The sequence below is a fragment of the Onychomys torridus genome, chromosome 6, assembly GCF_903995425.1.
Source record: "Onychomys torridus chromosome 6, mOncTor1.1, whole genome shotgun sequence".
NCBI lineage: Eukaryota > Metazoa > Chordata > Mammalia > Rodentia > Cricetidae > Onychomys > Onychomys torridus.
Genome location: NC_050448.1, coordinates 25,263,820 through 25,288,618, shown reverse-complemented (window position 1 = coordinate 25,288,618; position 24,799 = coordinate 25,263,820). Strand labels below are relative to the sequence as shown.

The 24,799-nt window shown below is 40.1% G+C and overlaps 1 long non-coding RNA gene across 2 annotated transcripts in view; it reads left to right on the top strand.

Annotated features, from left to right (window-relative positions):
- Positions 1-24,799, top strand: part of LOC118585827 — a 69,681-nt gene that overhangs the window by 42,807 nt on the left and 2,075 nt on the right. Inside the window, exons 3-5 of one of the 2 annotated variants that reach the window (XR_004945232.1) lie at positions 4,994-5,277; positions 10,619-10,736; positions 14,746-14,854. This is a non-coding gene — a long non-coding RNA (uncharacterized LOC118585827). Of the gene's footprint in view, positions 1-4,993; positions 7,150-10,618; positions 10,737-14,745; positions 14,855-24,799 lie in introns of those variants that run through there. The other variant, XR_004945231.1, reaches the window with a different exon arrangement.

Sequence of the window (24,799 nt, the reverse complement as noted above, 5' to 3'; positions counted from 1 at the left end):
AAACTGTCAACTGTCTACCAAAGACTCCTTCATAAACATTTAAATAACTGAGAGATTGTTAGGCTATTGTTGCAAACTTTTATGTTTTCTGATATTGAACTTTAGGAATATATTATAACCAAGTTCTTATACAGAGGGAAGTGTTTCACAGAATATAGATAAATACAAAGCAGATAAAAAACATGCTGAAATTAAAATGAGTTTTTAAAAGGGAAACTTTATATTTTGTATGCTCCTTTGTATTTTATGAACAGTAGCTAAAGAGAAATTCTCCCTATGACATGTTGCAAAATTCATTATAATTGAAACTCTGTCAAAATGACAATAATTGCCATAGGAAAATGTTAGGTTAAAATGGCAATAAATGTGTCATATCACTCTCTCCTTAGTGATATTAAAATATTTCACACTAATGCCACTCTTTTTGAAATGCCCATCACAGGTGCTCTACAGATTTCACAGTTTCGGGTCTTATACTCAAGTCTCAGTGCTTTGGGGCTGACTTTGTAACTTGTGAATGCAGAGGTTACCTTTGACTTTAATGCACGTGCAGTCTAGTTTTGTCAACCTCTTTTCTTGAAAAGATGTTTGGCACACTGAGCTGATGCAAGTGAGAGGTCAAATGTGCTGGAAGCCTCAGAACTGGAGAGCCCAGAAGATGTCAACGGCAGCTCTGGATGCTGGACATGAAGTTGCAGAGGTTGGGTCATCTTCCTTCTGGGGTGAAATATTGTTAATATTTGATATATTGTTTCTATTAAGAAAGGGAATATATGCCTCATGTCATTGTGCATAAGCTTGTTTAATTTGTAGAGTATCACAGGTAAGGTATTGTCTTGATTCTCAGAAGAGACTTTATACATTAAAATACGTTGAAAGTTGTTAAGATATGTGGAATTTTGCTTTAAGAGATGGCCATGAAACTATGGGGTGAGTGTCACAATGTTAGGGGTTGAATGTGAAATGTAGTTCCTACTCCCTGGATTCATGTGTTGAATACTTAAGTCTCCAGCAGGGGTTCATTTTGGAGACTGCCAAAGCTTTAAGAGGTGAAGTCTAACTGGGCAACATGTGCTTCTAACATATGGGACTTACAGGTTATAGTCTGTCATACGTACTATCACATCTTTTGTTCTTGGTCCATAGAGATGTAAATAAGCAACTTCATGCTCCCTTTGCCCCAGCAAGAACTACTCCACTTCTATGCCTTCTCACTCATGGTGTACACATTAATTCTTTCCTCCTTAAATTGCTTCTTAGCAGGTATTTGTTTACATCTGTGAGCAAAAGAACCAATTCTCCAATATAACAAAAATTGTCACCCTTTACTATTATCCCCAGATTTGGTGATATTCATAGTAACATTTTCAATTGACTGAACACTTATTTATATAGCATTCCAATGGTATCAAGTATGTAAACATCATTTGTTTTTATATTGGATTTCCTCAAATCTTTGAAAACAAGGTTATTAATATTATTTTATTTATTTACTTATTTAGTTTTTGCTCATCTTCCTTACATTAGGAAAAAATACATGTTTTTGGACACTAAATACTAAATGTTTTCTTGCTTATATGAATGCTTTATGATATACAACACAACATTTACACATAAAATACTACTTGTACACATTTTAACTTCTCATTCAATAACAATACTAGCAGTAAGCCAAAACCCCAACCCCCAAATAAAACAAAATATAATAAAATTTTGATAAACTGCTAAAGCTACTGACCACTTTATGACTTTATAGTTTTTAAAAGATAATATTACCTAGGCCATTTAAGCTCCATTATTTCATATTAACACTTATTTTATTTGATTTTTAGGTACAGAGGAAAGATCTCTAGTGTGGGCTGTCCTCTAGCTCAATATGCAGCTATGCATTATTTTGAACTGTTTCTACTACATCTATCTCCTTATTCTTATGATTACAAGAGTATGCCACATTCAGTTTTGCATGGTACTTATAACCAGACTCAAGGATTCATGAATGCTAGCCAAATATGCTGCCCACTATATCCCCAGCCTCTTTATTTTAAGTCTGTTACAACTCTCTGTGAAGCAGTTCTTAACTCTCATGAATTATGATGAGACCATCGTTGAAGATGTGCCTCTTTATTGTCTTTTTTCAGCTCTTATTTTACAGAATCCAACAAAATAGAAATTAAAACAAACGCCTTCAACATATTTTTATTGGAGGTTCACATGACTGCTATATTGTGAAAAGTAATACCAATTTTATAATTGATAAGTGAGGCAATTTGCTGTTTTTCATTTTTTTTTTCAGTGCTTTACAGTTTGCTCAAGAGAAAGGGATTTACATGACTACATAAGTATTCATTATATCATGACTAAAGTAGCTTTGAATTTTATTACATTCTTGTGATAGGAAAACTTTAAAAAGGCCAACAAACCTTAGTTATTATGAAGAAAATAATAACAACAGTTTAAGCTTATAATCTTTCTGAAGAAAATCTGAAGTCCTCAGAAATATTTTGACAAAACTTTTGAGATCAGGGCAGTTGGATGTCATTGACTTTATCCTTTAGCATACTGGTGTTTACTTCTCAGCTCTGCATCTCCTAAACCCAGTTGCTTGTGAGTTTTTATATTTCTACACTACACTGATGAGCTGCTGATAAAACCAAGGCCAAAAGATTATAGCCCTGTTACCTCCAGTTTTGCCAACGCTCCTCCTTCTGTCTTGTTTGCTTTTATTTATTTTTAGATGTTGGCTCAAGTATCACCTTCTTTGGGACACATTAGTCACTCACTCAGTTTCCTTTTGATGTTTCACACATAATTTTGTTTTTTTCACAGTCAAACAGATATTAATTACAACCTGCAAGCCAAGATGTCTACAAAACAACACTCTATTCTCTTTAAATAAAAGTTATTTTTGCTGTCAACTTTAGATATTCAAATTCACAGAAACTCCATCATTGGCCTTCTAGACATTTCTCCCTGTGCCTGATTTCTTTCCAGAACTTGGGAGAATTCTTGCTGTCTGAGGAATGGGACATGGATTTCTGATAACTGTTCTGATAACTGGGGATGTCCATCTTGATATTTCTAATGTCTTCTCCTGTGCTTGTGTGGCATTTGCTGCTGATCCTCTACCATCTTGAAGTATTAGAGTCTCTACAGGGATGGTGACATATCTGCCCACAGTCATTCTTAGAGGCCTTTGGCCATTCCCCTGCCACTGATTGTGTTAATAGCTTTAGTCCTCCACCTATGTTGGGAATGCTGATTTAATGCCTTTTCCAACATGTCTTATGCTTTTTCAAGATCCCTGTGATTTTGTTGCAAAAAGCCATTTTTTCTGAAAAATAGGATTTACAAAATTAAAATTACTGGCAAGCTATTTTTCTTTTTATTTCTTTCTGGTATTAGGTCTATCCTGAGTTCTTGAAGTGTAGAACATGAGTCTCTCTTGTTGGGAAGGCAGTTGAAAGTTAAGATCTGAGAAAGAAAGAGAAACCATAGATAGCAATAAGAGATATACTGAAATGTATCCAGTCATATATGCATTGGGTACAAATATTTTACTTATTTTGTTCGGTCTTTTAATTCTACCTCAGTCTGCATGGCTTGGGTTTTGGAGCCCTAACTAGGTATGGAGAGGAAATGAATACAGGACAGACATACAGACAAACAGTAAACCTGGGATTATGTGAGTTGGCTACCCAAGCAAGACAGAAGAACCTCAGCATATTTATTATAGAGAGCACAGGGACAGGGACCAGCTAGTCTGGGTGGAGGGTGTCTGTAGGTGAGCAGTGTCAGGCTGTAAACATCCAGGAGGATGTAAGCATTTTCATGCCATGTTTTGTATACTCCAATCATCATTCAGAAGCATCCATACTGGAACTCTCAAGGAAAACTTTTCCATTCCTCTTGAGCAGTACCAGGGGGAAGGCTTTGACATTCTCTTAGGACTGAAGCATTGTAGTCCTGGCATGGTGGCACCAGTGTCAACAATGCACATTTATTCAGAACTTCTTTGTATTCAGCAATTTCTCAACTGCCTTCAGAGCCCCAATCACCAGCCCAATGAAAACCTACAGACATGCATTCCTTTCCCCAATTCTAAATAACACAAACTTGATATAAGAAGGTTCTACTATCAAGAATAATGACCCTCATATAGTAGGACCTTTATAAATGTTTCATCTAGGAAGCTAAGAAGTATGATTAAAGTATTTTAAGTAGCATTACACTTACTGTATCTAAATTCTTTTTTGGAAAAAAAAAAGAATATAAGCTTTCCTGTTCTTTATTATTTGAATTATAGAACTCAAGGACTAAAGACCACAGATAAAATATTGATGCCCTTCTCTAAGGGTTTAATATACTAAACAAGTTCTTAATAAACTAGGGATGTTCAGTGAATATCAATGCATGTTCTTTAGTAAGGCACTGAACGGAATAATAACTATACTTTCAACCTAGAATTGTTCATGAACTGTCTCATTTCCCAGTACAGAAATATATAGTAATCCAATACACAGAAATACACACAATAATGTATTTGAATCAACTGCAGTTTCTTTAGTATTAACTGATATTGTACAATAACATATAGACTAAGTCATGGATTCTAGGTTAGGCTCAGTATATTTATGTTTCTATTTCTACATATAGATGTCATAAAATAAAGCGAAATATAGTATTGATTAGAGAAATAGAAGGTTCTATTTGTTTGAATATATCCTTCATGGATTGTCTCAATGAACTATTCCTTATTAATTTCTTAGTCTCTGAAATTGAGAATTAAAGTTTCAGCTTAAAAAACAAGTTAAAATTTCTAATTACACATTCCATTGCTTTACTCTCCCCAAACTCATTATTGGGCATCTCTTCTAAGAACAATTATTTTCAGGTGGCAATTAGCTCTAATTGTGTTTGTACATGTGCCTAACTTGGCAATGTATTGGAAATCTCTTTTCTCTGACATTGATATAAATATTCTTTTCACCCTTAGGTGACCACAGCAATGGTGACCTCCTGTGACTCTTCTCAGTACCAGTGCTTTCGATTCTCAAATCTATGTGATGTTGAAGATTACTAAAATTCTGAGACCTTTCTACTTCTGCACTCATGCTTACTCTGTGTCACTGGCTTCATCTTAGACTGTGTTCAGGTCCAGGTCAAGGTTGACAAGCAATTCAGAAGGTTGTCGTCCTTTACAGGGAAGCTTCTGTGATCATGAATTTTCTACTCTATTAATATTGTCAACCATCTGTCTTCTGACATCTTGACAAGCATGTGAGCTGTATTTACTATTATTTCAATAAAGACCAGACAACTATTCTGAGTGAAAACATTCCACTGGTGACAGAATTTTCAAAACATAAGTATTATATTCAGAGATCTTCAGCAATGATCATTAAAACATCCACCTGTTTTTTGTAATTGGGGCTTTTTTCCAATAATTTTTATATTTAACTATTGTACTATACCTTGGTAGTGTGAATATCTCAATTCTAAAAAAAATACATACCGTAATTCGTCCTCACGTTTGGGATACCTTTATTTGTTTCCATTTAAAAATCTGCAGAGTTTCTCTAGAGTGAAAATCTCTGGCTTCTAACTTCATCAAGAAGAGAGCTACTGAACAATTTGAATTAACCAGCAGCCATCTTCTAAAATGAATTTTTTAGTGTTAGATATTCTTAGGCATTATAATCAATATAATTACTCATCATATAGTGGAAATGCTCTTATTTTTAAAGTATATTTTCACGTTGTGTCTTTCATTTTTCAGATATATATTTGTGGAAATTATAGAAAGTGTGGCAGAAATCCTTCTTGTCATAATATTAACTGTTTATTGACTATTTCACACAAAACTCATTTAAGTAGTATGTTGAGTACGTCAGCCTGTGCCTATAGATTAGCACATATTTTCTCATAATTGTGGCAAACTAATTTGCATCTGTATGTAATCAGAGTCAGGGCTTGTTTTAATTTAGATGCTGAATTGGATAAAATTAGTAATTAAATTCAGATCCAAGAAAGTCTGTAAGTTCAATTATTGTGCTTGGAAGGACCCAGACATTAGGTTGTGTGTTTGTGTATCAAATAGTTTAAAATAATTCTGACATTTTAACAATACTCAAACTGGTAAAAACAAACAAACAAACAAAAAATCAAGCCTTAGTCCTTCTGACATAATGCTCTTCTGTGTCTGTCTCTTTCTCTCTTATTTCTTCATTTATTATGTCCCTTCAGAGTATCTTGGGTGTGGTCCATCACCTCTAGGTACTTCTGTGGAGGACATCCATCAGCTACATTATTTTGATTAAATATGTGGTTGGAGATATAAAGAAAAGGAGAATGCTCACTTTTAACTTCATAGAGACATTCAGATTCTGAAAGCTCCATTAAGGCAGTTTATTTTTTTTTTCCAAGAGTGGTAGACAATGTTAAAAAAAATACCTTGGTAATATGAATGTTATGCCTATAGTCTTTTAGTCTATAAAGACATAGACTATAGTATTTTAAATATGAATGGACTTTTCTTCTTTGTGTCTTTCATTGATTAACAGTGCATTTAAATATCACTTTGACTTACTGTCCTTATTGGCAGTGCTGCTGATTTCTCTTGGATCATTTTACATTTCATTGACATTTGCGGGACCACAAGTTCTGTCAGTCACTTGCTTTCTTTCAGTATGCTTCCTAAATAGCTCATTGATGTGCAGGGCCCTTGTTATCCATATTCAAGTTATCTGAACACACAATTGGACAGGAAGAATTCAGTTACTGGATAGGATCTGTGACTACTTAACATGTATGTAATTATTCAAATATTAAATGATTTCCTTGAGGTTTAAATCAAATTTCCAGTCATGTGTTCAATTGAATATTCTAATTTAAGAGTAAAGAAGAAATGCTGGTCATTGCCATATTAAAAATAATTATAAAAATAACTCAGAATATTGATGTAGAACCTCCATACTACTAAATATAGTATGTTTTTGTCTTAGAGTAATAAGATAATTGAAATGGTTCAAGGGAGTGCTAAGTGGAAAGGAAGAAGTCAAAGTCTCTTTGTTTGAAGATCGTCTCAGTTAGGGCTTCTAGTGCTACAACAAAACACCAGGACCAAAAAGGGTTTATTTGGCTTACACTTCAGCATTGCTGTTCATCACTGAAGGAAGTCAGGACAGGAACTCAAGTGGCCTTGAACCTGGAGGTAGGAGCTGATGCAGAAGCTATGAAGAGGTGCTGCTTATTGGATTATTTCCCATGGTTTCCTAAGCCTACTTTCTTATAGAACCCAAAACCAGCAGCCCAGGAATGGCACCACCAACAATGAGCTGAGCCCTCCCCCATTGATCATTTATTGGGAAAATGGCTTACAGATGGTTTTCATGGAGGCATTTCCTCAACTTAGGCTCTTTTATCCCTAAATGACTCTAGCTTGTGTCAAGTTGACACACAAAACCAGCCAGTACACATATCATACAGTTTTTTTTTAATATATAAAAGGCCCTAAAGATTTTTTTAAAAAGACCATGTAGAGCTGATAGACACTTCCAGCAAAGTAGTAGAATTCAAAATTAACACAGAAAAAGCCTGTACCTTCCTAAATCAGGGAAACAATACCTTGCACAATAGCATATGTGTGTGTGTGTGTGTGTGTGTGTGTGTGTGTGTGTGTGTGTGTGTGTGTGTATGTGTGTGTGTGTGTATGTGTGTGTGTGTATATATATACATATCTTGGAAGAACTCTAACCAAGCCAATGAGAAACTTTTATAATAAAAAATTTCAGACATAGAAGATAGAAATTGAAGGAGACATCAGAAGATTTGAACACTTCCCATACGGATGAATCCATAGGATTCATACAATGACAAAGGCTAAAAGATCAAAAGAAGAAAAAGGTCTTCTTGACCTCAAGTGGATTTATGTTTTTCAGCCAGATATGCATAAACAAAAGCAGTAATCACAACTGATACATTACTAAATATGATTGAATATAATTTGTTATTGTTTTAAATTATGTATTTTTAAAATGGATCTTATTGACTGCTGAGTGTTTCACAGTTCTGCCACATTAGTAATTATAAACTTGTTCTCATTTTCAAACCAATTAAAACACCCTGAATTAAATCTTAATATCCATTGTATTTCTATTGCAATGTTCTGAAAAATATTTACATTGCCCCTTAAAAATGTATTAGTCTCAGATAATAGAATACTGATTAGTAAGCAACACTTTAGATACTACATAATATGTCCTAGTCATATCACAACAGTTTCAAATTGTATTATTAAAGGTATAAAAATATTTCATGCATTGAATTTTATGGAAATTTATTATTAGTTATCTGTAAGACATGCCCCAGAATTTATACCTATTACTAAACTTAAACCTCTGTACATAAAATGGTCATATGCTGAAAGAAGGTATTTTTTATGGTGCATATACATAATGAAATATTATTCCACTATTTTAAAAAGTATGAAATTCACAGATAAGTGGATGGAGCTAGAATAAAACCATCCCAGTGGAGGTACCCCATTCGCCAAAAGACAGATATTTTATCCATACACTTACATGTATATGTTAGCTATTAAGTCTTTGATAAGCAGGCTATAATCTACTCATTGAAAGTTAAGTAAAGAGTAAGGAATTGGGGAGGGGGAGCTGAAGGATCTCCCTAGGAAGAAAAAATAGAATAGATAGTTATGGATGGAATGGAGGTGTGTGTGGAGGGGGGTGAGGGAGGAACAGGAACAGAAGGTTCAATGGGGAGGGGAATAAAGATGGGGACAAAGGAAGCAATATGGGAAGGGACAGATAAAACTATGGGCCATATGGATAACTACTATAGTAGAAGCTTCTTAAAATATATCCATACATGAAATAAATCTAAATAGAATCACCTAATAATGGGGGATAACAAAACCATGACTAACGTCTCTTGCCACAAAATGAAAGTTCCAGTGCCAAGAATGAATTACTTCTAATAGAGTTGTTGGTCAAAGGACTTCCAAACATCCTAGACATTGCCAAAGCTATTGGTTTCTCTCCAAAAACTGATGGTAAGGCTCTATTGCTGAAGATAACACTTTCACAACTCATTGAACCTGAAGAAGTAGAGCTAATGTTTACCAAGATCAGTGTTGGTAGTACTGGAAGGAGTTCTGCATGCTACCAGAAGAGAAAGATAAACACCAACCCAGCTACAAACCCAGTGATCTACAGTGGTAACTACCTTGCATGATACATCCTTGAAATTGTAGCACAAAATTGTGGGGGGAAAACCAAGCACTGTCTGATTGGCCTGAAAATGACACTGTTGGGAGGAAGTACAAACTTTAGGTGGTAGGAGAGAGTTAGGGTTTCTTGGTCTTTTTTGATGTGCTACTGAATGGGATTTTGAGAGCAGGCCTTTTTCCCTTTTGCTCACTTTATTTCTTAGCTCATGAGTTGTTACATTTGCTTCAACATACACTTACTCCATTCCTATCTAATATTTCATCAGAGTCTGGAAGCACCGAGCCTGCCTGGTCTTAAGTAGCTGAAAAAACCTTTCCTCCTTATATGTTAACTAGCTTATGTAGTTTAGTGAGAGGAAAGTAATGAAGGAATGGAGAATTAAAAAGAGGGAACACTCAAGGTCTGGAGAGGTCTAATGTAGATCAGTCTAGCCAGTTTTGTTTGTTTTTTGGTTTGGTTTGTTTGCTGGAGGTAGGAGTGGTGGTTTAGTATCACTATAGGCTGGTAGAGAACGAATAAACATGTCAGATACCTAAGTGTTCAGATAAAATGTCTTAGAGGAAGATAGGGTTCTTGGTAAACTTAATTTTACAAACAAATGACATAGGAAAAACTTTACGAGTTGGATTTAAATTCAGTCAAGCAAAGCATCTCCATGTCTTGAAAAATAAAAATTTTAAATTTACTTTAGACACAGAGGTAGATAAATAAGAGTGTGTTTGGCTTTTTAGTTATCATGATATACACCAATTACACTTATCTTAAAGGAAACAGTTTTTAGGAAGGTTCCTGGGAGGTAGATTATAAGGAAATGAGTACTTATGAACTGTTTTGAAGAAGGGTTTCTGTCTGGAAGAAAAGCCAGAGGAATTGTTTGATTGTGTCAGGTCCCAGCAGTAACTGGCACTCTAAATGCTTCATTTTCTCACTACGTCTCCATTTGCTCATGTAGATTGACCATCTCTCTTCCTTGTATTCTGATCTTCTGGAGGGGGGTGGTTGTCATAGTCCTGATGTTGTCAGGAAATTTTGTTTGATTATAGAAAGATATTGAGTCAAGTTCTGTGATATTTTACTGTCATTTTTCCTGTTTATTCACATAATAAATCAGAGTATGAAGTCGGAGTTCATATCCATTAAGGTGATTCCAATTAGTCCAACTTAGATTAAGAAATTGAAACATAAACCAATGTTCCTTAAGCATATATATCTCCATTCACATACATAAGCATTCATATGTGAGTGGCTAAAATAAATAAAAGGAGTAAAATATGAACTCTAGGAATGGCTAAGTAATATCAAGATGTGTATTTCCTTTCAGGAGTGCAATTTTTCCTAATTCCTTTACTTTTTCTTTCTTTTTTTTTTTTCAGGAAGTGTTGAGGGCAGGCTTACCTTATGCTTACACAGAGAAACTCATCTAGAGTAAGGAGTCTCTCATCTCCAGAATAAGATCCAGGGTGATGCCCATTGCACTTTACGTACACACTGGTAAGAGGCAGTATCCGGAATATTCAGAGCCCTATGTCAGAATGACTGTGATTCTCTATTAAACAAAGTGAGGCTGTGATAGACAGAGGCTTGAGAGAAGAGAAATAGCCTGCTGGGATAGGAAGAGTCAGTGCTGAGGAAATTAGGAGTTTGACTTCTGGCAACTGAAATTGGTGGTTTAGAATATGCAATTGACCAAACATAAAGATAAAAATACTTATTGTTTGGATAACATAAATAGATACTCACAATCACTATCAATCCAGAGTTAATTTTGCCTTAAGGGCTTAGAAAAGCCATTGAAAATAAGAAGTCAAATTGAGAGCTGGCTTGAGAATACCATCAGGAAATTTGTAACACGTAATTAAGTGGGGAAGGATCTATAAGGCTGTCTGGTACAAATGAGAGTTCTTGTCAGAAGCTGAAATCTAAGTTGAGAAATGAAGAGCAAAATGAGGCATGTAATGAAATATGATTGAGACACACTTCTGTGATTTATGGCATGTTTTGTAAATGACACTAGTTCAGTTTTATGGTAAATAGTCTAATCAATATTTTTATTAGGCAAAAAGCAATATCAATTCTACCATCACTTTCAAGTATAGATAGCTAATTTTAGATATTTTAGCTTCATAAGAACATAATGATAAGTATATTAATTTGAATATGCCTGAAAGATAGGCAGAAGGCCAAGTATTTAGTGTAAGAAAATAATTTGTAACAAACAGGTCAAACTGTTATTCATTTCAAAACTATATTATTGTCCAAAACTATTGCTAAGGGATACTGTAAATAGTATCCCTTAAAATGCATTTATTGACTTCGGGCTAGCTCTGATCTTAAGCTTTTTATTCACCTCCATTTCCTGTTGAATACTCTATGCCCTCTGTAGACTAAAACTGCGTGTAATATAAATACAGGGCAGTTTAACAACTTTCTCAAGAGGAACACCACAACAGCCCCATTCACTGAACCATTTCCTCAGCTCCCTCACTGAAGGAGAGAATGGCAGGCACTGCTCAATTCCCAGAACAACTCTATGAAGGCATTTCTATAGAAATCGAGACTCAGAGACAAAGGGTGAATTGTGAATTGTCAGAGGTCAGGGAACTGCTTTCTGACCAAGGATCAAAAGCAGTACAAGTCCAGAGTCACTATCCACTTAAAATCAAACTGAAGTTTTGTCACCCCTGTTTCTGCTTTTCCTTCTGCATAGCTAACCAGTCTGGAACTTCAGGGGTTCTAAACTGCAATGTATTTATTTCCACTTATGAGTTTGTATATGTGTCTATGGGGTGGGTGGGTGGGTATTGACCAGATGAAATTGCATTGAGCTTCTGCTTCATGTGGTACCAGCTGCTGCTACAGTTGGGAGACTTCTTCACTGGACTGGGATACCTGAAGTGGCTCTTTCAACATGGCCAGTAGTCGCTGGCTGACACTTATTGTCTGAATTCATAGATGGCATGGCCAACCAAAGCAAACTGGACATCATCCAGATAGCATCCCTGCTTGATTCAAAACATTCTTGTAGATAGCAAGTGGAAACATCCTTAGCATAAGACAGAAAGAAACACAGATAACTAAAGACTCAGCTTTATTCACCCACTGGACAGAGGCACACCTGTGCATTCACTCACTGGACAGAGGCACAGCTCTGTATTCACCCCCAAGACGGAGGCACAACTGTGTATTTACCCACTGGACAGAGAGAGGCACACTTGTGTATTCACCTACTAGACGGAAGCACAGCTGTGTATTCAACCACTGGACAGAGACACAGCTCTGTATTCACCCCCAAGACGGAGGCACAGCTGTATATTCACCCTCTGGACAGAGGTACACCTGTGTATTCACACACTGGACAGAGGCACAGCTGTGTATTCACCCACTGGACAGTAGCACAGCTGTGTATTCACTCACTGGACAGAGAGAGGCACACTTGTGTATTCACCCACTAGACGGAAGCACAGCTGTGTATTCAGCCACTGGACAGAGGCACAGCTGTGTATTCAGCCACTGGACGGAGGCACAGCTGTATATTCACCCACTGGACGGAGGCACACCTGTGTATTCACACACTGGACAGAGGCACAGCTGTGTATTCACCCACTGGACAGAGGCACAGCTGTGTATTCACACACTGGACAGAGGCACAGCTGTGTATTCACACACTGGACAGTGACACAGATGTGTGTATTATGGTGATAAGGAATGTTGTGTGTCCAGCCTAGACTATTTTGGGGGGCAGGTGGTCAAATTATTGTAGCCATTTTAACTTACTTTTTCACTAATGTATTATGACAATAGCTCATATTGATTTCAAGGAAAAATTGACTTGGTGTTTATATTATTAATGTCATGAAATTAAATTCCTTCTAGATCTCTTCAGTATCAAACTCTGAATTTTCATATGCTTTATAATTCACAAACATTAAAGATATATAATACTCTGTAATTAATAGTATTTTAAATTTTATATTGAATAATATCCTGATGTACTGGATAAATACAGATATTTTAAAACATCGGTTTATCATTATGGTCTTATTTTTCAAGTATTATTTTCTTATGCTAGGATATTTTTTATATGAAACCTTTTCTTCTTATAATTTTCTTCCTTACAATTTTTTAATCTTTTAGCATTTGAAATTTCATTCACTTTTTCACTTAAGGCCAAGGAAATGGATGTCTGATTAATTTTGTTAATGTGGAGGAAAATATTGACCACACTTTTCTGTTTACCACAAGCTTGTTTAATTGTACATTTCCAAGATATCATATGTAATGGCTGAAAGTATGTATGAGTAATTATTCAGTGTATGTGGAAATAATGACATTAAGACTTCATTCTACATGTTTACAGCTTAATAATTATTATTTCATTATAGCATGCCAATATACAAAGATAATTTTATGCCACAATCAAGTAGGAATTATTTTGGGATATCAATACTACTTTATCACATTAAGAAGAATGTCCAAATATTTACATTTATTTAGTATATAGAACAAATATTTAATTCACACAAGACAAAAATAATAGACAAATTCACCACCTATTTACTCCAGAATATCTCAGCAAATTTAGGATAGAGGATACTTCCACAGCTACATTAAGAATGTTAAAATTATCTTAGAACATCCATCCAGTTTAATAAGCAGCTGAAATCTTTTCCCCTATGACCAGAAATAAGAAAAGTACCACAACCGTCATACCTTCTATCTAACAGTATACTGGAAGACTTAGCTAGAGCAACAAGACAATGAAATGGTAAGATGCTGTGGGAAAATGCTTTTGTACACTGGTTTAATAAACTGCTGATTGGTCAGTAGCCAGGCAGGAGGTATAGGCAGGATAAGCAGACAAGGAGAATCTTAGGGGAAGAGAAAGGCTGAGTCAGGAGATGCCAGCCCACCATCCAAAGAGCAGCATGTAATGGCACACAGGTAAAGCCACAAAACATGTGGCAACATACAGATTAACAGAAATGGGCTGAGTTTAAGTACAAGAGCAAGTCAATAGTAAGCCGGAGCAGTTTTAATATAAGCCTCTGTATTTACTTGGGTCTGAGTGGCTCCAGACTGGTGGGATACAGGAAAACTTTCAGCTACAGTAAGACACAGACAGAAAACAAATAGAATTCTCTTTGTTCTCAGATGCTTTTCTATGTGAAACCTCCCTACAATTCATCAGCAGCAGAAATTGTTTGAAACTGTAATATAAGTTGTATGTTACAGAGAACTTAAGTTCCTCTACTGACTTTTGCTTTTTTGTCTGTTTTAAGATTGTTTTTACCCCTTCTGTTGCTTTGGGACTTGCTGAAGAGCTTCTTCTTAAATGGATTTTGTTATTTTTACCTGAAATAGCTGTAACTCCATAATATACAGACATGATTTTGTAGTGGTAAAACATGAGAGAGGAGACTATTTCATAAACTTTTGATTAATCTCAGTTTTTTGTTTTTGTTTTTGTTTTCTTTTTATTTATTTATTTATTTTATAAAAGAGATTTTCTAGTTGTTTTACATATCAGCCACGGATTTCCCTGTCCTCCCTCCTGCTAACACAGAAAACTTAGAGGAAAGTCCATGCCTTCCACTTATGCCACAGCTCTGGTAAGATCTTTCACTCTGGAATAAACACTGTAACAAAGCATGCTTTTGTCTTATCTCTAAGTACTCGTGTTTCCAGTACCCAGGAACATATCTCTGGTTTTCAACTGTGAGAATCTGAGAATGAGATTATTCTTGGAAATAACTCCTGAAAATATTTATGAAATTCATTAAGAATTTGTCTCATAAGATTGTCTGTCTCATGCTAGTCCACACGCAGTCCCCAGCATTTTGAGAAGATAGCATGCAATCTCCTATGGCTTTGTGAATTCAGTGGTCTGGTTCAGGGCAGCAGATCTTACCTATGGTCCTATAACTGGAGCAAGGAACATTTGTCAGTGTTTTTTGCCCTCCAATCTCAATTTCCTTTCATCTCTATTATGGGTCTGTGGACTAGTTTTGTGAGAATACTACATTATATAAAATGCTATATTGTATTTAACGAAAACTCTATATAGAATTTCACGGTGAAGGTTTGTGGTCCAAAAAATATTTATTTTGAAAAATATTGTCTATTTTCTCAGTTTTTCTCCCTGTTTTTGGTGGTTTTTTTAGAACAGAACAGGGTGACAACTTTCTAAGATTTTAGATGTCAACATTGGATCCAGACCTTTACTGATGGGAATTGTCAGTCCTGCAATAATTTTGGTATATTTTAATTTTGAAAAAGAATTGATTCTTGTTTTTTTAGATTCTATATTTGCAGATTCGGCCAAACATAGATCACACATATTTAGAAAAAAATGTTTGTATCTGTACTAAACATATAAGACTATGTCATTGTTCCCTACCTAATACAATGTAAGAGCCACTTCACTTCTATGACATATTAGCTATTTCCAATAATTTAGATGTTATGAAAAGTGTCAGGCAGGAAGAAGATACATAGACTTTGTATGGTTTTCTAAAAAATTCAATAGATTGACCTTTAACTCTAATCCACAGATTGTGGATTCTAAGTTGGGACTTGAGAAGAATTATATAGACCTCCATAACTGGAAAAAAATGTGAAGTAATAATTGTAAAGTTAAATATTTAGAACCTTCACAATATGCCCTAGTGATAGAGTACTGTTAGGGCATTGTTTTGGTAAAGTCCTGTGCAGTAGAGGCATGTACACAAGTGGCTTTTATCCTTGTATGACACACTACCATTAGTATAAGTAGTAAATGTCTTCTGGCCAAACACTCCTGAGCATGGGAAGTCCCCATGCTGATATTTGCAATTATAAAGTGATTGACAAGGTGGCTATCAAATGAAGATCCCTCTGCAGTGAGTGACATTGACTTAGCAGGGAATACTTCTCTTAAGCATCTGAACAAATGACTTCAATTCTAATGTAAACACACTTGGTTTAAATTTTCAAAGAGATTCATACATTAAATGGAAGCCTAGATTTGAGTCTTTCAAATGGCTAAGGAATCTCATGGGAGCAGCAGTGCTCTTGGTTAATTGAACTGAAATTCTGTAATAATTATACCTGGCAGTTTGCATGGGCCAAAACCTCCCACTTCACAGTTGATTGTGTGAAGCCTGTTTCTGTTCCCCAGAGCTATGTAACATAAAATTATATTAAGTGTTTAAGTGTAGCTTGCTGGTACTCTAGACAACTCAGAATCACTTTGTAATTTTAAAAAACCCCAAAAACCTGTGGATAGCAAGTTGGTAAGATATCTTATCATCAGCATTAGAAGCCAGAAGAGCTAACCAGACAACAAAATGGCAGTGTCTTATTCATCTGCATTGCCACATTTTTTTTATTTATCTGTATCCCCTCATCTCTAATATATCCATGTGAAAATGAAGATGAGTTTCCAAACAGTAAACCAAAATTGGTCTGTTGTATGAATCTTAAATGGTATTACAATAAAAACCTGAAGCCAGATATTGGGGGAAAATGCTGAAAGATCAGAGAGACAAAGGAACAAGCCACTAGAGAAACTTCTCACCACTACCAAATCCTCAGGCTGAATGGAAGGCGAGATCCTATTGTTAGGGTTGGGGTCCAAAACAGAGAGCTTCACTCCGATATCGGATCACAAAAGAAGCTTTATTAGCACGGGCTCGTGGGACACCAGCGCGAGGAGTAGCTGGTGACCCCGAGTTTAAGGCTCGCAGGCCTTTTATGAGGCAGTTCTACCAGGGCAGGGGAGTGGGGTCACCCAGAGTGCAGACATCTGGACACCAGATGTCTCCGAGGTCTTTCTCAGAGTCTGGGTAGGTAAACGAATTCCAAGCTTATCTAGCAAGGGGTTATTGGGCAAGCATTCTTCTCAAGCAATTTATCTTGCAAACACAACCGCAGGTGGTCATCCTGCAAGCATCCTGTTAGCACAGCATGATGGGCTAACTTTTCTGGTATGGGGCGTGGAGGCAGAGTGCAGTATTTTCCACTGAATCTACAATTAGCAGAGCTAGAGGGGGGGGGCCTTGTTTCCCTTACAATGGCCTTTCATTCCCCCCTTTCTCTTGTGCCGACCTTTTATCCTAAAGGTCACTGCCAGATACCGGCTGGTATTGTTGTCTCAGGACCATCATCTTAACCCCATTTACCTGGGATCGTACAAAAGCTGAGATTCGATTGAGGATACATGGTCCAATCATGAGGATAAGAATTAATACAATAAGTGGTCCTGTGAGGGCTGACAATAATGTAGTTAGCCATGGGGATTGATTATACCATCCCTCAAGCCAGCTTTGAGAGCCTCGTAAGTTCTTTTCGCTGGCATCTAATCTTTCTCTAAGTTTGGTCATCGATTCCCTTACTACACCTGTATGATCTGTGTAGAAGCAACAGTTTTCCTTCAGGGCAGCACACAGACCACCTTCCTTTAAGAACAGTAAGTCCAGTCCTCGTCTATTTTGCAGGACCACTTCCGATAGCGAAGTTAAAGACTTTTCTAGGGCAGTAACAGAGGTCTCAATTGCTCTCAGGTCTTGTTGGACTGCCGCTTCTAGGATCCCCAACTGCCTAGGGCCTTCAATTAATGCTGGTGCTCTGGTTCCTACCCCGGCTAGCACTCCTGCTCCTAGCAACACGGCTAGGGTGACACTGACAGGTTCTCTGGGGAACCTATTCCTGCCTGCAAAATGCTCCAAGAACTCTTCAGCTGGGTAATAGACTAGCCTTGGGTAGATTCGGACAAGGACACAGAAGTCTCTAGACTGGTTGAAACTTGCAACCGAGACACACACGGAGTGAGTCCTGTACTGCATGCCCAATATAGGCCGAGGGCTGGGACAAGGAAGAGGGACCCATTTGTGGTTGTTATGTTCTCTGTGCAGGCACAGAGCGGTCTCCCCGAGGTAGGGTTATGTCCTAGACAGGTTCCCAGGCCTGTTACTTCGGGTAAAGTTAACATATGCTTGGTCCCCCAATCATAGCTAGCCGAGGTGTTGTAAGTGAAACTTTCATTCATAGCCATCCCCTCATAATAAGGAGGGCTGAGCTGAAGGCAGATCCAGCAGGACTCAGTGAGATTGGGATAGGTTGAATTCAAAGCCTGATATCCTCCTTTGATTAAGTTTATAAGTCTTTCTCCTGTCCCTAGGCCTGGGGGAGTTGTTGGAGGGCCTGAAATGCTTTTCGGGGATGTGGGGCGAATCTCAGGCTGATAGATTTTAGGCGTGGGCCCCTTTTGGTCCGGAAGGACCAAGTTTGGGCCAATAGCCGGGCATACTAGTGTATTATCCTTGTTTAGCCTTATCTTAAAGAGAAGCCCAAAATCATGTCCGGGAGCATAGAATCTCAAACCCAAAGTCCGACCTTTGTACCATTCAGCTAGAGATGTGGATTTTTTTTCCTTCAGTAGTGAAGGTTATATTTAGTACATTACACAGGGAGGTGTTCTGGCATCCCGTGACGTGCTTACCCTTAGGTGCAAGGTCATCTGGGTGGCAAGGATGATGAACCGGATAAGGGCCCCTGGCCGGTTCAGGATAAGTGATGTTTCACCCTACTCGGATCCAATCCCATGTAGAGCTAGGTTTCCAATATGTGGTTCCAGTGGTTTCGCATCCCCAAGCCTTACAGTATAGGGATTCTGGTCTCCCACACCTATGAATCTCCCCCTCTTTTTCTACCATCTTGGGAGCATACATAGAATGACAAATAATTGAGGAGGCATCTCCTCTGGGGGGTGGCGCATCCCTGAGGCCTTCCATCATTCATTTTTCCTTCACTTGTTATGGGGAGTTCGCTACCGGGTTCCTTCCCCTGCAAATCCCAGGTGTCTATTCCAGCTGCTAACTGACAGATATCTGGCTGGAGTGTAGGCCACCAGGTTCCCAGCGGGTAGTCCGAGCTAGACACTGTCCACACCATATCCCCCGTCCCAGATATCATTTGCCAAGTTTGTGGTTGTGGCCTGTGGGGGTTTGTCTGGCTGGCTTCTGCGCCTAATGCAGAGTTTGAGGGGATGCTCAGTCCGCTCCACAGTCCAGTCCAAATCAGCATCCAGGTCAAGGGCAGGTTTGAGATGGGAGCCATGAATCCAGGCAGCAATCCCGTCAACCTTGACTGCCGTTGGGGTGGTCAGCAGGACTTGGTATGGTCCCTTCCACCAGGGTTCCAAAGTCTGATGCTGGTGTCTGCGGACGTATACGAAGTCCCCCACGTGGAACTGATGGGCAGCGCTGTCCCCGCCGGGTTGGTACGCCACGGACAGCTGCTTCCACAGTGTATGCTGGACAGATGCTAAAGCTTGCAGCCTGTCAGACAGAGGGGAAGGCATGATTTCCCCTTGCTGGATGGTTAGGTTCTTAACTGGGGGTGCACACCCAAAGAGCAGTTCAAAGGGGGTGAGACCCATGAAGGAAGGGGTATTTCTAGCTCTAAAGAGGGCATACAGTAGGAGCATTGTCCAATCTCTAGAGCCAGTCTCCATGGTCAATTTGGTTAAGGTCTCCTTAATGGTCCTGTTGGTTCTTTCTACCTGTCCAGAGCTCTGGGGTCTGTATGCACAATGCAGCTTCCAGTCCATCCCCAGTATTTTTGCCAGTCCCTGACTTACCTGGGCCACGAATGCTGGGCCATTATCTGACCCAATTACCTGAGGCAGTCCAAATCTTGGGAAGATTTCTTCCAGGATTTTCTTAGCAACTATTGCTGCAGTCTCCTTTTTGGTGGGGTAGGCTTCTACCCATCCTGTGAAGGTATCTACAAACACTAGCAGGTACTTTAGGCCATACTTAGCTGGCTTTACCTCGGTGAAGTCTACTTCCCAATGCTGGCCAGGGTGGGTTCCTCGTAGTCTTTTTCCGGGGGCCAGTTTCCCAGGATATGCATTTACCTGCTGGCAGGCCTGGCAAGCAGCTACCACCTTCTCTGCCATTTGTTTCTTCTCAGATGGGGAGAGAGTCTTATCTTCTGTAGTCAGCTGGATCAATTTTCTGCTGCCCAGATGGGTTAATTTGTGGACCCTTTCCAGAGTGTCTTTCAGAAGTTCTGGGGGTGGAGCCTCTTCAGGAGCTGGATCCTCCAGAGTCGAGGCGTGAATGGCCAGGCTCCTTGGATCCCGGAGGGCAGCCTCCTTTGCCTCTTGATCGGCCTTCCTGTTTCCCGCTGCCACTGGGGAGTCCCCGTTTTGGTGCCCAGGGCAATGCACGATGGCCAGCTCTCGGGGCAACATTACAGCCTCCAATAGGGCCTCAATTTCCTTTTTATTTCTGATTTCTTTTCCGGCCAATGTTAGTAGCCCTCTCTCCCAATATATTGCCCCATGCACATGCGCTGTTGCGAACGCATGCCGGCTGTCAGTATAGATTGTGGCCCGTTTCCCTGCAGCCATGGTGAGAACTCGCGTGAGCACGATCAATTCTGCTTTCTGGGCTGAAGTTCCTTCCGGGAGGCTACTAGACCAAATTACCTGATTTTTGTCCACTACGTCTGCTCCCGCTTTCCTCTGCCCCTCACTCAGGAAGCTGCTGCCATCCGTATACCATATCAGATCAGAGTGGGCTAGAGGCTGGTCTGTTAGGTCCTTTCGGACCCCGGTCTCTTCGGCTAGGATGGCCTCACAGTTATGGACTAATCATTCTCACCCTCCTCCAGGGAGATTGGGAGGAGAGTGGCCGGATTCAAAAGGGATGGGGGCCCAAATGTGATTCGATCTCGGTCTAGTAGCATTGTCTGGTAATAGGTGGCCTGGGCATTGCTCAGCCATCATTCAGGCGGCTGGTGAACAATGCTCTCCAGCGCATGGGGAGCAATGATGGTCAGGTGTTGCCCCAGAGTCAATTTGTCCTAGTCTCTCACCAGAGTAGCCGCTGCTGCCACTGCCCGAAGGCAAGTAGGCCATCCTCTAGCCACTGGGTCAAGTCGTTTGGATAAGTAGGCAACGGGCCTTTTCCAGGGTCCGAGAGCTTGTGCTAGTACACCAACTGCCACCCCCTTTTGTTCTTCAGACTGTGGATCGAAAGGCGTATACCTCCTGTATGCTTCCATGAGCCTTTCAAGGAAGGCAGAGGGGGTTTCGTCAGGCCCTTGGAGAACCTCACCTACCTTAGCCAAATTAGTGGGCCTTCTGGCCGCCGCACAGAGATCCGCCATTAGAGTCTGGCGATAGAGGGACAGATGCTCCCTACCTTCCGGGGTATTTGGGTCCCAGGTTGGTCGTCTTAGTGGGAAGCGCTCATCAATCAGGGTGGGGAGTTGAGTCGGTCGCCCATCTGGACTAGTTTCCTGGCTTCCAGGAGAATGCGCTCTCTCTCTTCCATAATGAAGAGGATCCCCAGGAGCTGCTGGCAATCATCCCAAGTAGGTTGGTGGGAATACATGATGGAATCTAAGAGACCTGTTAATCTGGAGGGGTCCTCAGAAAATGGAGGGTTATTATTTTTCCAGTTATATAAGTCAGAGGAGGAAAAGGGCCAGTATTGGAGAGCGGGCATGTTACCCCGGCCCCATCATCGACCGTTCCCCCAATGGGGCGCAAAGGCAGTGTGATAGCCAGGGGTGCCTCATCCGTGGGCCTTGCTCTCCTCTGGTGGGTTCCCTGTGCTGGACCCTACAGAGAGACCAAGACAGACTCGGGCCCAGTCTCTGCCGGAGGTCGTGGTTCCGGCCGATAGGGAGGCGGTCGTGGCGGTGGTGGGCAGTCTAAGGCAAATGAAATAAGGTCATTCTGGGATTCAGGTAAGGGGGGTTGAGGAGGGGATGGAGTCGGTAATGGAGTCGATTGGGAAGGTTTTGTCACGAGAATTGGAGCAGAAGTGAGTGAAGGTGCTATAGGAGCAGTCAGGAAGGGTTGGACCCACTTAGGAGGGTCAGTCACCAGATCCTCCCATACCCAAATGTAGGCCTGCTGGTCCAGGTGTCCATGCAAACCTGGAATGAAAATCTTTTGTTTGACTGCCCTAATTATATTAAGATCAAAAGTACCATCTACTGGCCACCCGACTCCGAAGATGGGCCATTCAGATGAACAGAAAGTCTGCCACTTTCCCTTCCTCACCCGAACCTCCAGGTTCGACGCGCGGTCCATCACTGCCGACCAATGAGAGAGGGTTAGGGACAAAGGGGTGGAGAGACTTGGCAGCAGACTGTCCCATTCCAAACAAGTAGAAACAGACACAGAAGGACACAAAAATCGAGACACAACACACAAACAAGACAAGCCGGCAAAATGGTAGGGAAAATGAAGCCAAAAGATTGTCTATTAGCCCGGACCATCTGAAAAATCTCCTAGACAAAAGGGAATCAGACGGGGCCCCTGTCTCAGGGTCCCCACACTCCAGAGCGTCCCCCAGAGCTGCAGCCTGTGGGTTCAGGACACGTCTGTCCCCCATCGTCCAAGGGTCTTCACGGGCCGCTTGAACAGCTGCTTCCCCGCCGACTCACCACCGTCCTTACTAATCTTGGTGGGACCTCCAAATGTTAGGGTCAGCGTCCAAAACAGAGAGCTTCACTCCGATATCGGATCACAAAAGAAGCTTTATTAGCACAGGCTTGTGGGACACCAGCGCGAGGAGTAGCTGGTGATCCCGAGTTTAAGGCTCGCAGGTCTTTTATGAGGCAGTTCTACCAGGGCAGGGGAGTGGGGTCACCCAGAGTGCAGACATCTGGACACCAGATGTCTCCGAGGTCTTTCTCAGAGTCTGGGTAGGTAAACGAATTCCAAGCTTATCTAGCAAGGGGTTATTTGGCAAGCATTCTTCTCAAGCAATTTATCTTGCAAACACAACCGCAGGTGGTCATCCTGCAAGCATCCTGTTAGCACAGCATGATGGGCTAACTTTTCTGGTATGGGGCGTGGAGGCAGAGTGCAGTATTTTCCACTGAATCTACAATTAGCAGAGCTAGTGGCAGTATTTTCCACTGAATCTACAATTAGCAGAGCTAGTGGGGGTGGGGGGTGTTGTTTCCCTTACAATGGCTTTTCACTATCTCCATGAATCCTTTGACTGAAAGCCTCTGAGTTCTCAGCCAAAAAAGCTTTATTTCTTTTCTCCTCAGGCCTTATATACCTTTCTCTGCCCAGCCACATCACCTCCTCCCTCGTGCTGGAACTAGTAGCATGTGTGCTTCCCAAATACTGCTAGCAAAGGCATGAGATCTCATGTGCTGGGATTAATGGAATATGACTCCCAAATACTGGGCTTGAAGGCGTGTGTCACCACTGCCTGGCTGTTTCTTTCCTAGATTTAATCAATCTCATGTAGTCCAGGGTGGCTTTGAACTCACAGAGATCCAGAAGGATCTCTGCCTCCGGAGTGCTAGGATTAAGGGTATCTGCCACCACTGCCTGGCTTCTATGTTTAATCTAGTGGCTGGCTCTGTCCTCTGTTCCCTAGGCAAGCTTTATTTGATACATACTATATCACATTTGTTTGTTTGTTTTTGTTTTTGCTTTTTTTTTTTTTTTTTTTTTTTTTTTTCCGAGACAGGGTTTCTCTGTGTAGTTTTGCGCCTTTCCTAGAACTCATTCTGTAGCACAGGCTGGCCTGGAACTCACAAAGATCAGCCTGCCCCTGCCTCCCAAGTGCTGGGATTAAAGGTGTGCGCCACCACCACCCTGTTTATCACTATATTTGTCTTCAATGTTTCTTTACTGAACTTGACTTCCAGGGTGTGGCGGAGTCCTGTACTGTTCCCTTTGGGGGAGAGGGCCAGTAGACACAAAGACAATTACACAGACTCTGGGAAGATGTAGAAACAACACCCTTAGTGGGTGTTCTGTGGGAGAGGGAGGTCCGATGAATATGCATCTGCTGATGTGACATGGCTGCCTCTCATTGGTCTAGGTCATCTCAGCTTATGTCTCAGCTGCTGTTGCTAAGGCCCTTAGGCAGACCTAGGTTGGCTCTCAGGAAGCATCTTATTACTGGTTTGGGCTGACTGGCTCCCAGGCCTGTTAGGGATGAGTCATCCCACACTAAGGGACAGAGAAGCAACAGAAGAGGGACTGGAACTCCAGACTATAGACAGAATTGACCTGCAGTGTGAATGAGTTGTAAAGTCCAATACATATTCACTAGCATGCAGTGCTCAAGGAGGTCAGGAAAGGGCATTGAATCCCCTGTAACTAGAGTTACAGAAGATTGTGAGCTACTCCCCTTGTGCTGGTAGTCAAACAAGGGTCTCCTGGAAGTCTAAACCACAGAATCAGCTACAGGAGTTAATATATTTTAATTTAAAAACAATACCCATGTCAAGCCAGAATGCTAGTGTAAGCAAAGGTAAAAAAATCATCTTCATGCACTCAGAAACTTGCTAAGTTTAATACTAGTTCTGAAGATTGAAAAAGAGAAGATAATGATGATGACTATCGTTATTACTATTATTATTGTTATTGACGCTGACTAAATCTGAAGATTTGGGGCTTATATTTCAATCTACATTTCAATTACATCAACATTAGTTGTGTGAAATCCCCGTATTATAGTTCTTTCAATATTTTGGCATCAAAATATAAAGCTTCACATATTACTATTACTTATGTATTTTGT